Raw genomic sequence first — 15,627 nt, 5'->3', positions numbered from 1 at the left:
TTTCCCTCAAGAAAAAATCATATTCAATTTCACAACATAAAACAATAATAATCTAACTAAATTATGTGTATCTTTGATAGATAAAATCTTAACTGTAAATAAATTAAAAGATCCAACCTAGATTTGGATGATTCAACCAGGGAATACGATTCACCCAAATACAGGAGTAAGAAGGGATCTATAGAGTTATTTTTTCATGAAATCTATTTGTTCAAATTGGAGGTGTGAACTAATTGTAAATAATTTCAAAGATACAACCTAGATTTGGATGATTCAACCAGTGAATACGATTCACCCAAACACTTTACATCATCAAAAATCAAAAGATCAATTTTTTAAATCTGTTTAACAATTAAAAAGATTAGAATCAACAAACATTATACGTCTATACCTAGGATGAAGTAGCTTGTCCCACGTTATATGAAGCTGGATTCTTGGGATTTGAAGTGAAACTTCTCAAGAAGATGTTGTCCATCAGCCGTTGACCGATCGTTTGACTTCTTTGCAAATCTAATGCAGCTTCAAAGCCATTCTGGACCTTTCCCGTATTATCTACTTCTGAAGAAGCATTCATAGCTTTCCAGCCTGGATTTGATGTAATTCCATGGAGATTTTAGATCCATCAAACGCTCAATTATCTACATATACAGTAGTTACGAAATTTAGAGATTTAAAAAGAAGCAGCGAAAGCGAAAGAGAAAACAAAAAAGGAAAGTAGCAGCTTACCTTTTTAATCCCGTTTAAAAAGAAGCAGCGAAAGCGAAAGATCTACAGGCACGTGATGCTAGCAATGCACACACTCTTGGGGGCAAACGGAGTCACATGTGTGCATATTATATGCGCCCATCATTGAGCATTCTGCTTGACTATCCGCCAGGATAGATATCAGTTCCTTAACATCGGGAAAATAATCATCATATATATCATATATCATAAATCATATGAGAGGATAAAAATATAATATGATTAGTTGAAGAGATAAAACTGTGTCATGTATTACCTGCAACACCAAAAGTTATGTTCTTACTGAAAGGGACGACTTTCATTTTATAACGCTGCCCAGGAGGAGCATCCAAATCCTTCTCCAATGAAAACCCATTTTTCCTAATACAAAATTACAAATTCATTCAACAACAACTTTTATAAATGAACATGATTGATGATACCATACCAGAAGTTGAGAACTAACTGTTTAGACATAGACTTTACCTAATGGTATCCATGTGCATTGAAACGATCACTTCGTCATCAGGACTAAACTAAACTGTTGGACTAATGTTTAAGTCCGTAACCATATTTGGTAAGTACTTGACCAAGTTGTGCATGGTCCTTTTGGTTGCCTTCACCAAAGCAACTTGACTGGAGAAATAAATAGAGAGAGAGGTTATTATGATTTATTAATATATTATAAGAATAATATATTAAAGGAGAAATCATATTGGTTTAATTAATATTGGTCAATAACTAATTAGAAATTAATTTTGTGATCAAGTGTAATTAATTAAACTAGAGGGGCTGAATTGTAATTATGTGATAGTTGCAAAATAGGGAAATGGTTATCCTAATTATAGGATGGACGAATTCAAGGGATAGGATATCCTTGAAATCGTCCAAAGGTCCAAGAGATAAGGGCTTTTCAAGGCTTATCTTATGATTGCTTGGTGGGCAAGCAACTGGATAAGGATAAGGACTGAAACCCTAATCTCTACCCTATATAAAGACCCTAAGGCCTTAAGAATTCGTCCACTTGCTTCTAAGAGATCCCAAGGCCGATTTCTACCTCTCCCCTTCTCTGTCTATAGCCTCTCCAATTGCTTGTGGTGTTTGTGAGCCATTAGAGGTACTACACTTGTGGTACTTGATTTCAAGACTTAGGGTTTGAAGATTTAAGTTGTTATTGCAATATAACAACAAGAGGTATGTGATCTAACCTTCTATGTTATTTTCGAAAATAGTAGGCTACATTAGGGTTTTATTCATGTGTTCATAATGTTGTGTATCTAATAGTGAAAACATAGATCCAAGTCTAGGGTTGCATGCACACATAGGATTGTATGTATAAAACCCATCAGTGGTATCAGAGCCTTTGGTTAACTTGTTTTCAATTACTATTATACAATTGTATGAACTTGACAAATTAGGGTTTATAGCCAATAAACCCTAGGAGGCAAGAAATTTCGAGATTAGGGTTTCCTAACCCTAATTTGCGAAAATTATGAAAGGGTTTTTTGAATCCTATCCTTTAGTCCAAGATTTCGAAATCTAGGGTTTGCAAACCCTAAGATTTCGAGATTAGCCTCCTTCCCCAAGATAAGATCCTAATTTTTAGGGATTTGGATAATCTCATATCTTGTAATTATCTTTTAATGGTTAAATATGGTAATTAAAGATTTTGAATTATCCCATCCCCTTATTTTCGAAATTTAGAGGGATAAAAAGGGATTAGTATAAGTTAATTGTTTAAATGGTAATTATCCTTATGATTTAGATAATCCCTTATGATTTGATAATCTAAATTAACAGTTTAGTTTAAGATAATTACTAAATCAATAGTTTTAATATTTAAAATTTTAATTTAAATGGTATTAAATTCGAAAATTTTAAATTGAAGATTAAAACCCTAGTATTTTGAAATGTTTAAAATACACCCTATACTATTATATTATTACATGCTTAATAAATATATATGTATAATTAAAAGGCTAGTCTTACCGTTAGTAGTCCTCATTCACGAAGTCGGTCTATAAGGTGGGTATAAGGTTGTTGCCTATAAAATGGCGCTTAATGGGTGTACACTCACAGCCACCGCTTGCTTGAGTGGTGGAGGGTCGTTAGCCCAACGAGTAGGATAGGGAAATCCTCTCTTCATTAATAAGTATAATGAATCTATACAAAGTAACTAAACATTTTTGCAAATTCCCAATCCTAGTTACTTTAGGAAAAAGTGAATTGATGCAATCCCATGAAATTACACTTTTCACCCTTGCTAAGAAGTTAGTGGAGCGTGTGTGGTTTACTAGCACACTAATTGGTTCTAAGAAAAGGTGGAAAAGGGTGATTCATTGGTTGTTATAGTTCGATGGAGCGTGTGTGGTTTACCGGCACATCGAATAGGTGATTGTAACAATGAAGGCACCATGTAAATTTGCATGGTTATTCACACCCACTTTGTGATTCTCGGCATCCCAGTCACAAACGAGAGGGGCATATCGAGATTTAAACATGCAATTGAAAAGTTCAATGTATCTCCAAGAAAATCTAGGAATTCTCAATACATTTAAAACTTAAGCTTATGTTTTTCATGGTGAAGAATTAGTGAATCGTCATTCACTTACCTCCAAATTATTTGCATGTTGGATTACGACATCCCTTTTCTAATATGTAAATAATGTTGTTGGGTCCTAGCCCTAAATTTTCATTTTGGGTGTTAATTAGGGACTTAATTCTAATTAAACTTTGTTCCTTTCTATTTGTAGATGTCTAACGCAAACAACGCTGCTACTAGCTCATTCACGCTAATGAGCCTTTGTCAAAAAGTGACTTTCAATGGATCGAACTTTAGCGAATGGATAAGATACATTCGCACCATCGCGCGTTACGAGGACAAAGAGTATGTTCTGGATGAGAAGCTCGAGAAGATCAATCTAGAAACAGCTACTCCCGAATAAGTGGCTGTCTTTGAGACCCATGAGCGTGATGCAATGAAAGTTCATTGCATCATGATATCCACAATGAACTCCGAATTCTAAAAGTCCTATGACAACATGTATCCTTATGAGATGCATATAGACTTGATGGATAGATATCACCAAAGCGCGAGGAAAGAGCTCTGAGATCATAACGAATATGATCACTACTAAAATGTGAAGTGGAGAGTCTCTAACCGTGCACTTGTAAAAGATGCAAAGGTATGTTGATCGTCTTCGCAAGTTGAATGTCAACTTTAGGGAAGATTTGGCTATCGACATTGTTCTTCACTCCTGACCCTCATGCTACAACCAATTTAGGATGACCTACCACATGAACAAGGAAGAGGTCACCCTAAGCAAACTCCAAGGGCTCCTAAGGACTGTTGAGAGCAACCTAAAGGACAAGTCTGTTGCACCGACTCCTAATCCATCCACTGCCCCTGTTTTGGCTATAGGGCAAGGAAGGGGGAAGAAGAGTAAGGCTCCGTCAAAGAGCCACCGCAAGGGAAATTCCCAAGATGGTTCCTCTTCTAGTGGGACCAAGGTTAATCCTGCTAAGCCCAACCCTAACCCAAAGGAGGCAGAGTGCCATCATTTCCACAAAATAGGGAATTGGAAGAGAAGCTGCCCGGAATATCTGCAAGCCATCAAGGATGGAAAGATCAAGCCATCTTATGCAGGTATATACACAATTAAATCTACTGATTCATCTCATGTTATTTCTTGGGTTCTTGATACAGGATGTGGTTACCACATTTGTTCTTATTTGCAAGGACTAGGAAGAAATAGGGATGTAGAGCTTGGAAGAATAAATCTAATCATCGGAAACAGAAGAACGTCGGTTGTTACTAAGATTGGAGTGTATTCTTTAGTGCTTTGTAATGGATTGAATTTATATTTAAATAATTGTTGCTACTCGCCAGATATGGCAAGAAAAATCATTTCTTTTCATGGTTTATTTAGACAATGATTTAGATATTCATTTAAAAATGAGAATGGTTCGATTTAGGCTTATCTAAATGGTGTTTTATATTTTGAAGGAATGCCTTGTAAATGAATGTATGAAACTGTTATGGTTGTAGATAACCTAGGAAATGATGTGTTGTGTATGGATTCTTCCAATAGTATGGATAAAGCATCTTTGTGGCATTGTCGTCTTCGACATGTCAACAAGAAGCACATATCCCAACTCCAAAAGGATGGAGTGTTGGAGTCATTTGACCTTAGGGAAGATGACACGTGCGAGTCTAGTTTACTTGGAAAGATGACCAAGTCACCCTTCACTGGCACTTGTGAGAGGGGTGAGGGTTTATTGGATCTCATACACACTAACGTGTGTGGGCCCTTTAGATCCACCACAAAGGATGGGAACCACTTCTACGTGACTTTCACCGATGATTATAGTAGATATGGGTATATTTACTTAATCAAGCACAAGTCAGAAATGCTTGAAAAGTTCAAAGAGTTCAAGCATGAAGTGGAGAATCAATTGGGCAGGAAAATCAAGATGCTTTGATCCGATCAAGGAGGAGAGTACCTAAGTCTTGAATTATACGACTATTTCAAGGAATGCGGAATAGTTTCGCAATTGACGCCACCTAGGACACCACAGTTGAATGGTGTGGCAGAAAGGCGTAATCGAACCTTTTTAAACATGGTCCGTTCTACGATGAGTCGTGCTTCAGTACCTATCTCATTCTGGGGGTATGCCTTAGAGAATGTTGCCCATATCCTTAGTCGAGTCCCTACAAAGAATGTTGCCAAAACAACTCACGAGATGTGGACAGGGAAGGCTCCCTCGTTGGCACATGTCAAGGTTTGGGGCTGTGAGGTTTTCGTAAGACGAGAGGCTCACGACAAGCTCGAACCTCATAGTGAGCGATGTATTTTCATTGGCTACCCGCAGAGATCCTTTGGATATCTCTTTTATAGACCGAGTGACAATGTTGTCTTCGTTGCGAGAAGACGGGTTTTCCGAGAGCGATAACTCATAAGCCAAGGAGACAGTGGGAGGCAAATCGATCTCGAAGAGATTCGAGAATCGAGCGATGAAGGAACCTCAACCGCTGGCGCTCAACCCAAGGAGGAAACTCCGGTTGAACCAATTGACGAGTCCTTACCTCTTAGACGTTTCGAAAGAGTTAGAGTTCAACCCCATTTTTTATGGTTTTCATATTACTACCGAAGGGGACACGTATATTAGTGATGGTACACTAATAAATCTAGATCAACCTAATAGCTATAAGGAAGCTATGGCAGGCCCAAAGTCTGCAAAATGGAAAGAGGCGATGGACAACGAGATTCAGTCCATGTATGACAACCAGGTTTGGAATTTGGTTGACAATGTGCCCAGACGTAAGACGGTTGGGTGCAAATGAATCTTCAAGAAGAAGACCGACATGGATGGGAATGTGCACACATATAAGGAACGAATGGTGGCGAAGGGCTTTACTCAAACTCCCGGAGTTGACTATGATGAGACCTTTTCACCAGTTCCTAAGATAAAATCTATTAGGGTGATGCTAGCCATTGGCAGATGGATGTCAAGACCGCTTTCCTTAATGCGAAATTGGCTGAGGATGTTTACATGGATCAGCCAGAGGATTTTGTCGATCTGAAGCATCCCAATAGAGTGTGCAAGCTTGAGAAGTCCATTTATGGACTTAAGCAAGCATCTCACGAATGGAATCTTTGCTTTGATGAGAAAGTCAAAGAGTTTGGATTTGTACGAAGTGAAGATGAATCATGTGTATATGTCAATGCCAGTGGGAGTATAGTTATCTTCATCGTTTTGTTTGTCTATGACATACTGCTCATAGGAAACGACATCCCGACTCTGTAGGGGGGTAAGTCCTGGCTCGGGAAGTGCTTCGCTATGAAGGACCTCGGAGAGGCTTCCTATATTTTGGGAATATGGATAGTGAGAGAACAAAGTAAGAGACTAATAGGACTTAGTAAGAATACTTACTTGGATAAGGTACTAAAAAGTTTTAGTATGGAAAACTCGAAGAAGGGAGAACTACCGATATAGATTAATGCCAAGTTGAGTAAGACTCAAAGTCCGAGTACCGAAGCTGAAGTCTGCAACTTTCCTGATATCTTCCCCAAAGACGTTCCAGGGATTTCTTCCGAGCGCCAAGTTGAATCTCGTGTCGACTTGATCCCCGGAACTACTCTTATAGCTAAGTGTCTAGATCAGACGAAAATATGAGAGTTATCCAGCCAGCGCAATGAGCTGAACAACAAGGAGTTCTAAGGTTTAACGTATGCGAGCTTTATTGCGATCAAATCTTTCTCTATTCTTGATAGGTCAAAATCATGGGGATGTGGGTCGAATCAATGAGATTCAGATAGCAAAAACAGGAAATCTTAATGTATAGATACAACCAGGGGCAACTATTGTTGTTTACAAGCTTCTTTTCTTGACATATTGCAGAATCATGCCTCCGAAGAAACGTAACCAACCCACAGGTAAGACGCCAATACTGCAGATGGACTCAGCTATGTTCAAAGCTACTGTCACAGTAGCGGTGACAGCCGCCCTAACCGTTCTTAATGCTAACAACACGAAGGTGGGTGGAAGTGTTAACGGTAATCCGAATCTTGGTTTTAACTGTCACACCCCAACACCAAGAACGACGAAAACGTTCTGGGGCGGAGGACATCTTGTAAAGTATCACAACACAGTATAATATATAAGTTTGAAAACTATAAAAGAAAGTTTTGGTATACAAAAGTGAATTTTATAAAGAGTTTGACATGTAAAATACTTTGATAAGCAGTTTGAAGTCATATGTTTGGTAAAACGGTTTGAAAGTCTATTAAATCCATCGATTGATAGTTATTAATCACATGTGATTGATATAATAACTATGATATTCAACTTGTATCCCCCCTATAAAACATTAAAAATCATTTAAAAGGTTGATAAAGGGGTATGAACTCACCTGTAGTGAGTGGATTGTACGGAAGTGTTGGACAAGGTGCTTGGTGTCAAGTGACGACTTGAACACACAAAATGATCCTAGTTAACATATAATCAAACATATATGTATCTAATTAGTCATTTAATAACTAACTAACCAAGTTAAGACACACTAGGACATGGAAACACTTTGATTCAAGTGTTATAGGTACTAAAGGGTTGCATTTAAGGGTTATATGACATGACATTGGAGTTTATGGCCCAAGAACCACTCCTTATGGAGTTTCTGGTCCATGGTCATTTCCCCCATGAGTTTAGATCTGTAAACTCATGGTACTAAGTTCCATTTGGTGATTTAAGGACTTATAAGTCAAAATTGAGCATTCTATGTTCAAGTCCAAGCCATAGGAAGCATTAAGGGCACAATATCACCACTTTGTAGAGTTTACAGCCTAACGACCATTTCGTTATGTGTTTACGGCCGTAAACGCTTATGGGGACATGGTTTATTTGTTGTTTAAGGTCCTAAACACTTCAAGGAAGGATCAAGACTAGCATCCAAGGCTTAGGAAGGGACTAGGGTTCATTTAACCCCATTTAGAAGAGTTTACGGCCCAAGAACATCCCTTGGCTGTAAACTCCTTTGATCTTATGTTTCTTGGTGATTTTTAAGTGTAAACAAGTTCATATTAAGCACACAAAAAGCTAGGGCAAGCGTACTTACTAGATAGAAGCTTGATTAGGTGTTTAAGGTCCAATAACACTAGTGTGTTTTCTTGGTGTTTTGAAGAACACTTGAAGATCTAAGTGAAAATCAAGAATGAGTGGATGAAATGATGTATAAAAACAAGATGTTAGGTTATAACAACAAATCTAGTCAAGAAACACTTACGTTTTTGGAAGATCAGGTGAAGAACGGGATGCTACTTGTGAGAGAATAGGGAGTGTTCTTGAGAGTGGAAGTTGAGAAATGGAAGAAATGGGGAGTAAACTCATGCCTAAGGCATCAGTTTGCAGCCGAAAGAGAGTTCACGGCCCAAACCCTCCTTGTTTGGTCATGAACACCTCACTATGTTGTTGATTGTTCCATTGTTACCCCTATATCCTAGTAATTACTTCCTTTTATTCGTTCGTTTCAAGAATAATTATTAAAAATACTCAAACGGACTTTAAACCAGCTAAAAATTAGTAGAAAAGTATTTAACTTTTAATCGATGTGCTTGACTGTAGGGTGTGTACGAATGAAAATTTCAGGTTGTCACATCATCCCCCCGTTAGAGGGAATTTCGTCCCGAAATTAGAGTTTAAGCAAATAAAGTAATTACAAATACTAAGTGAATAGATGAGGATATTTCAATTTCATTTGATCCTCACGCTCCCATCTGAATTCTGGTCCTCGCTTGGCATTCCAGCGAACCTTCACTATTGGGATGCAGCTTTGCTTCGTTCTCTTCACCTCATCGTCCATGATCTCTACAGGTTCTTCCACCAAGTTAAGGATCTTGTTGATCTTTATCTCTTCGAGTGGGATTACAAGAGTCTCATCGGAAAGACACTTTTTCAAGTTGGAGACGTGGTATGTAGAATGTACGTTACTGAGTTCGCGCGGTAGATTGAGTTCGTAAGCTACTAGGCCGATTCGGGCAAGAATCTCGAAAGGCCCAATGTATCTTGGATTGAGCTTACCACGCTTTCTGAAGCGTATCAAGCCCTTCCAGGGTAAGACTTTCAAAATAATGTGGTCTCCCACCTGGAATTCCAAAGGTTTCCTTCGCTTGTCTGCGTAGCTTTTCTGTCGGTCTCTGGAGGCTTTCAATCGTTCATGAATATGAATGATCTTCTCTGTTGTTTCCCGAATGATCTTCAGACATGTGAGAGTGCTCTCAGGAACCTGTCCTTTAGCTAACTTGGTGTCACCCACCTCTGCCCAACACATAGGGGATCTACACTTCCGGCCATATAGGGCTTCAAATGGAGCAACCTTTATGCTCGTATGATAACTATTGTTATAGGAAAATTCAGCAAGGGGTAAGTGAGTATCCCACGCCTTTCCAAAATCAATCACATAGGCTCTCAACATATCTTCCAGTGTTTGGATAGTCCTCTCACTTTGTCCGCCGGTCTTAGGGTGGTAGGTTGTGCTCATGTCTAGCTTCGTCCCCAAGGAACTTTGTAGCGACTGCCAGAACCTTGAAGTGAACCTACTATCTCTATTGGAGATAATGGATATTGGAACAACATGCAGTTGTACGATTTCCTTAATGTATGTTCTCGTAAGCTTCTCCATCTTGTCTGTTTCTTTGATAGGCAGGAAGTGTGCAGACTTGGTCAATCTATCAATGATGACCCATATGGTATCAAGTCCACCCGTTGTCTTGGGAAACTTGGTTATGAAATCCAGAGTGATCCGCTCCCACTTCCATTCTGGTATCTCCGGTTGTTGGAGTAAGCCTGATGGTTTCTATTATTCAACATTAACCTTTGCGCAAGTAAGGTATTTACTCACGAAGGTAGCAATCTTTGATTTCATGTTAGGCCACTAGTATTGCTTTTTAAGATCCAGATACACCTTATCTGAACCCGGGTGGACGGAATAATGAGTGTTGTCCGCCTCGTTCATGACCAAGTCTCTGAAGCCACCGTGTTTTGGTGTCCAGATCCGGTCCATGAGGAATAAGGCTCCGCCACCCTTGACTTCCAGATTCTTCTCCATCCGTCGCAGGGATTCACCAGCCACATTTTCAGGTTTTAAAGCTTCGAGTTGAGCCTCCTTAATTTGTGTGGACAGATACGAATGGATAGTCAGAGTCAGTGATTTGACTCTATGACCAGAATATTCCTTCCGACTTAGGGCATCTGCTACTACATTGGCTTTACCCGAATGATAACGAATTTCGCATTCGTAATCATTGAGTAGCTCGACCCACCGTCGTTGCCTCATATTGAGTTCCTTCTGGTTGAATATGTGTTGTAGGCTTTTGTGGTCTGTAAAGATCGTGCTTTTTGTACCGTATAGGTAGTGTCTCCAGATCTTTAAGGAAAACACAACTGCTCTTAATTCAAGATCGTGTGTTGTGTAGTTCACTTCATGTGTCTTCAGCTACCTTGAGGCATAGGGAATGACCTTAACTTGTTGCATCGGAACACACCCGAGTCTTTGATTTGACGCATTGTAGTAGATTATGAAGTCTTCTATTCCTTCGGGAAGGGATAGTATTGGTGCGGTGCACAAGGCTCATTTCAACGTTCGGAATGCCTTCTCTTGTTTCTCTTCCCAGTCGAAGGCCACGCCCTTCTGGGTCAACGTTGTAAGAGGTTTCGCAATTCGGGAGAAGTTCTGTATGAATCTGCGGTAGTAGCCAGCGAGATCTAGAAATTTATGAATTTCTGTAGGCGTCTTCGGTGCTGACCAGTTCTCAGTGGCTTTAATTTTGGATGGGTGCATGTGGATTCCTTCTTGACTAACCACGTGTCCTAAGAACTCGACTCTTCGGATCCAAAAATCGCATTTAAAGAACTTCGCATAAAGCTTCTTTGATCGTAAGGTTCCTAAAAATTGTCGCCGGTGATTGCCATGTTCGTCCTTACTTCGAGAGTAGATCAGTATGTGGTCAATGAAGACGATAACGAACTGATCCAAGTAAGGAAGACATACTCTATTCATTAAGTCCATGAATACTGCGGTCACATTGGTCAATCCGAATGGCATCATCACGAACTCGTAGTGTCCTTAACGAGTTCGGATGGCTGTTTTCGGAACATCCTCCTCTAACACTCGTAACAGGTGATATTCGGATCTTAGATCAATCTTGGAAAAGTAACTCGCCCCTGGCAGTTGGTCAAATAAATCGTCTATGCGAGGCACATGGTAACGATTTTTGACTGTCAGTTTGTTGAGTTCTCTGTAGTCGATACACATACGGAATGATCCGTCTTTCTTATTAACGAACAAGACCGGTGCTCCCCAGGGTGAGAACCTTGGTCTAATAAAGCCCTTACTGAGTAGTTCGTTAAGTTGACCAGATAGTTCGTGCATCTTAGCTGGTGCTAATTGGTAGGGCGATTTGGCTAATGGGGTAGCCGCTGGAACCAAGTCGATTTTGAACTCGACTTGTCGTTACGGAGGTAATCCTGGTAGTTCATATAGAAAGATGTCGGGAAAGTCGCTCACTATCGGAATGTTCTTTAGTCCTTTCGTTTCTATTGTATATACAACGTGATCAAGGAATGCACGATATTCCTTACGTAGATACTTCTTTCTTGAATACATGAGATGATATGAAGACTTGTACCAGGTTTGTCTCCATAGATAACGAGAGTTTCGTTAGACGGGAGGTTTAGACAGACTGCTTTCTATAGCACATGATGTCGGTACGATGAAGACTCAACTAATCCATGTCGATGATGACGTCGAAGCGTTTAATCGAGACCGGCATGAGGTCGATTGGAAATGAATGGCTATATAGAGTTAGAGTACATCCTACGTATTACTGCTAGTGCTCTCAGTTTTCCCATTATCCATTTCTACAGTGAATGGTTCTTTAAGTGCGTGTGGTTGTTGTTTAAGTAAGCATGCAAATTTCTGATTTACGAAACTTCTTTCTGCCCCACTATCAAACACTATGCATGTATAAGAGTTTTCTAAGAGAAACATACCAATCACCACCGTAGGGTCAACAACTGCTTCCCCGTGGCCTATAGCTAGAATTCTTCCTGCTCCACCAGTATTTCTTTCTTTGGGGTAGTGGCCCACATCGCCACATCCATAGCAAGCCTGGCCCATGCCAGCGTCGGGAACTTGGGTGATCGGCCTAGCCGGAGATTTGCAGAAACGGACAACGTGTCCTTTCTTGTTGCAATTGGAGCACTGGATTTCCCGGCAAGGACTGTTGTGGTGGAAGTTGCATTTGTTGCACTTTGGCAAACTTCAAGCGTACTGCTTCACCAGAGCAGTAGCGGCGGGTGTTATCGTGGCATGAACCGCCACAATTTGCTACTTTTTGGCAGCTTTCTGTTTCTTCTTGTCATCCCAGAACTTCCGCTTGTCGCCAGCGGGTTTGGAAGGTTCGGGGATGGTCAGGGTTGTTGTTGCAGACGGGGTACGGACCCCATGGTCAATGAGACGCTGTTCCAATCGCTTGGCACTATCGAATGTAGTGGGGTTTGAGGCTAATACATTCCCCTGAACTAGAGGCAACAACCCCCAGATATACCTCTCTATCTTCTTTCCTTCCGTGGGGACAATGTTGGGACAGAGGGCCACCAGTTCGCTGAATCTGGTGGTATAGGAAACTATGTATGAGCCTTTCATGGTTAGGCACCATAGCCTGTTGCAATTTCTGAATTTCGCCCCTCGGGCAGTATCCTCTATCACGAGGTCTTTCAGAGTTTCCCAGCCCATGTTGTTAGCCACTACTAGAGTGAGTGACTTGGCATGGATTTTCCACCATGTCAGGGCTTTCTCCTCAAAGGTGCAAGCGGCAAATTTGACCTTACTCGTGGCAGGGCAGGAGCAAATCTCAAAGATCGACTCCGTCATGCCGAACCATTGCGAGAGGGAAATGACTCCGCCAGTCCCTTTAAAGGGTTTTGGCTTACAGTTAGTGAAGTCCTTTTAGGAGCACTCTCTCGAGCGCACAAGGAGTTCACCTTGAGTAGAGTTAACAGGGGTTCCACCTCTACTGGCATCAGTTGAGTGATATTGTGCCATGGCAGTTGCCACTTCCGCAACTACTGCAGCATTCAGAGCTGCCAAGTCGAATTGTGGAGGAGGTGGTGGTATTGGAGTTGGAGTAATCGGAGGATTATGCCTTATTGATTTGCGAGGAGGCATCTTTTAAAAATATGAACATGATAGTAAGAATCAACTGTAAGCATAGTGAGAGTGATCCATGGGCTAAATTGCCATAGTCCAACAGTTGAATGAGTGTATGTTTTGTAATGGAAACATAGTAGAATAATAGAAAAACACAAGAGTACAGATTTTTCCAACATATTAGATAATTGTCCATATTACTGGTATTATTGATGTAACAAGTTTGGGAAAAACGACCTAGGAGTAGGTCTTACATCAAACCATATGAGGGAAAATTTTTGACAACTTAGTTGACTAAATAGTGTAATGAAAGATAGGAATATTTTACAGATAAGTGCTACATAGAGCATAGATAAGAAAGGCTATTCTTTAATCAAAAGAAAAGATGTACTGGACATCTTCTAACGGTGATGGGAATTCCTCGGGTGCACCCTAAGATCTGCCATTTGACGAACCACTTTTTGAAGGTGTCGCTCATGAGCTATCTGGTGAAATCGAAGTTCTATGACTTCAGCTCGGGAGGTAGCTAGCTGTTGCTACAGAGTCTTATTGGTTCTCCTGGTCCTTTCCATATGTTCTTCAAGACGGCATATGCGGACCGTGTTGACACCAGAGTTGGCGTCAATCTCCATGATTCGGTCGATGGCTGCTCGACCATGCTTGTCATTCCGAGCAATCCTACGGACCATGACATGTAGAACTCAGTCAGCTGAGCCACCCTCGCTTATGTTGTAAAAGCTTTGGTCCCCGTTGTAAGGTAGCGGTTGACCCTGCTCATCGCTCCAGTGATTCAAGTTTGTTACCCACAAGGGTGTAAGACCTTGAAATGCGGGTCGGGTGTTGAGATTTGGGGGTTGACCCTCTTGGGGTAGGTTGTTGACTTCAGGCTCGGAGTCAGAACCATCTGAGAAGCCTTCTGCGAGGTGATCATCCAAAGGGATTGGATGCTCATCTTCGGGCTCCTCTTCAAGCCATCTAACATTGTCGTGGTGTGGAAAGTACGGGTCGCCATGATGATGGAATCCAGCTATGATATCTATGCAAGAAAAGGGGTATAAGAATCTTATATAAATAGGCAAACTACTTAAGATAATTATAAGATGATCCTTACCAGTTATGTCAATACTTGTATAGTGTATACAAGTTATATGAAATCAAAGCAGGATAGACCTTCGAAAAAGTGACCCTAACTCCAAATCCACAACCAAACAAGGAACAGGAAGTAAAGCAAAGGTTACAAATGCTAAGTCTATAACACTTAAATTTCATATAACCTTAGCATATCCACTTAACAACTATTGACCTACTTGATAAAGACCTTTTTAGTTCTCAGATAAGTAATTATAATAATACCAAATACTCCTATAGTATTTTAGACTTATGTGTGTGCTAGTGTTTTCATTGTAGTAGTGTTGGTAAGTTTTTAGACTTGTTACCATATCACAACCATTCTTGGACATATGCTAATCACTCCCCGGACCAACATAGTTGATCAAGCTATGCCACTCCTAGGACTGGCCATACATCCCCGAGCTCAATTGTGATATTCAACAATCGTAATACTTTTGTATTTGTCATTGTGACACTGATTTTAGTATGAATGCAGGCTTGTATACTTAGTCACATATTTTATTATTTAAAAGTATAGACTCTTGGTCAGAGTTTTAATCCCATTGTGTTTATAGTTAGTATATCTTTTATGGGTTGATATACTAGATTCACTATAAACGATGCTCTGATACCAATCTGTCACACCCCAAAACCAAGAACGGCAGAAATGTTTTGGGGCGGAGGACGTCATGTAAAGTATCACAACACATATAATATATAAGTTTCAAAACTATAAAAGAAAGGTGTGGTATATGAAAGTGAATTTGATAAAGAGTTTGACATGTAAAATAGTTTGATAAGCAGTTTGAAGTCATAGGTTTGGTAAAACGGTTTGAAAGTATATTAAATTCATCGATTGATAGTTATTAATCACATGTGATTGATATAATAAATATGAAATTCAACTTGTATCCCCCCATAAAACATTTAAAATCATTTAAGAGGTTGATTAAGGGTTATGAACTCACCTGTAGTGAGTGGATTGTACGGAAGTCTTGGACAAGGTGCTTGGTGTCAAGTGAAGACTTGAGAACACAAAATAATCCTACTTAACATATAATCAAACGTATATGTATCTAATTAGTCAT

At 40.0% G+C, this 15,627-nt stretch overlaps 1 long non-coding RNA gene across 1 annotated transcript; it reads right to left on the bottom strand.

Moving 5' to 3' along the window:
• Nucleotides 1–216: 216 nt before the first annotated feature.
• On the bottom strand, nucleotides 217–1,077 carry LOC111881036 (uncharacterized). The gene is made up of 2 exons (XR_002846664.3): nucleotides 727–1,077; nucleotides 217–638 (listed from the first exon to the last, which is right to left on the bottom strand). It is a non-coding gene; the product is annotated as an uncharacterized LOC111881036 (long non-coding RNA).
• Between the last annotated feature and the right edge of the window lie 14,550 nt (nucleotides 1,078–15,627).

Source organism: Lactuca sativa, chromosome 3 (assembly GCF_002870075.4).
Source record: "Lactuca sativa cultivar Salinas chromosome 3, Lsat_Salinas_v11, whole genome shotgun sequence".
Lineage (NCBI taxonomy): Eukaryota > Viridiplantae > Streptophyta > Magnoliopsida > Asterales > Asteraceae > Lactuca > Lactuca sativa.
Note: the sequence above shows the minus strand (reverse complement) of the source record. Positions and strands in the feature narration are given on the sequence as shown.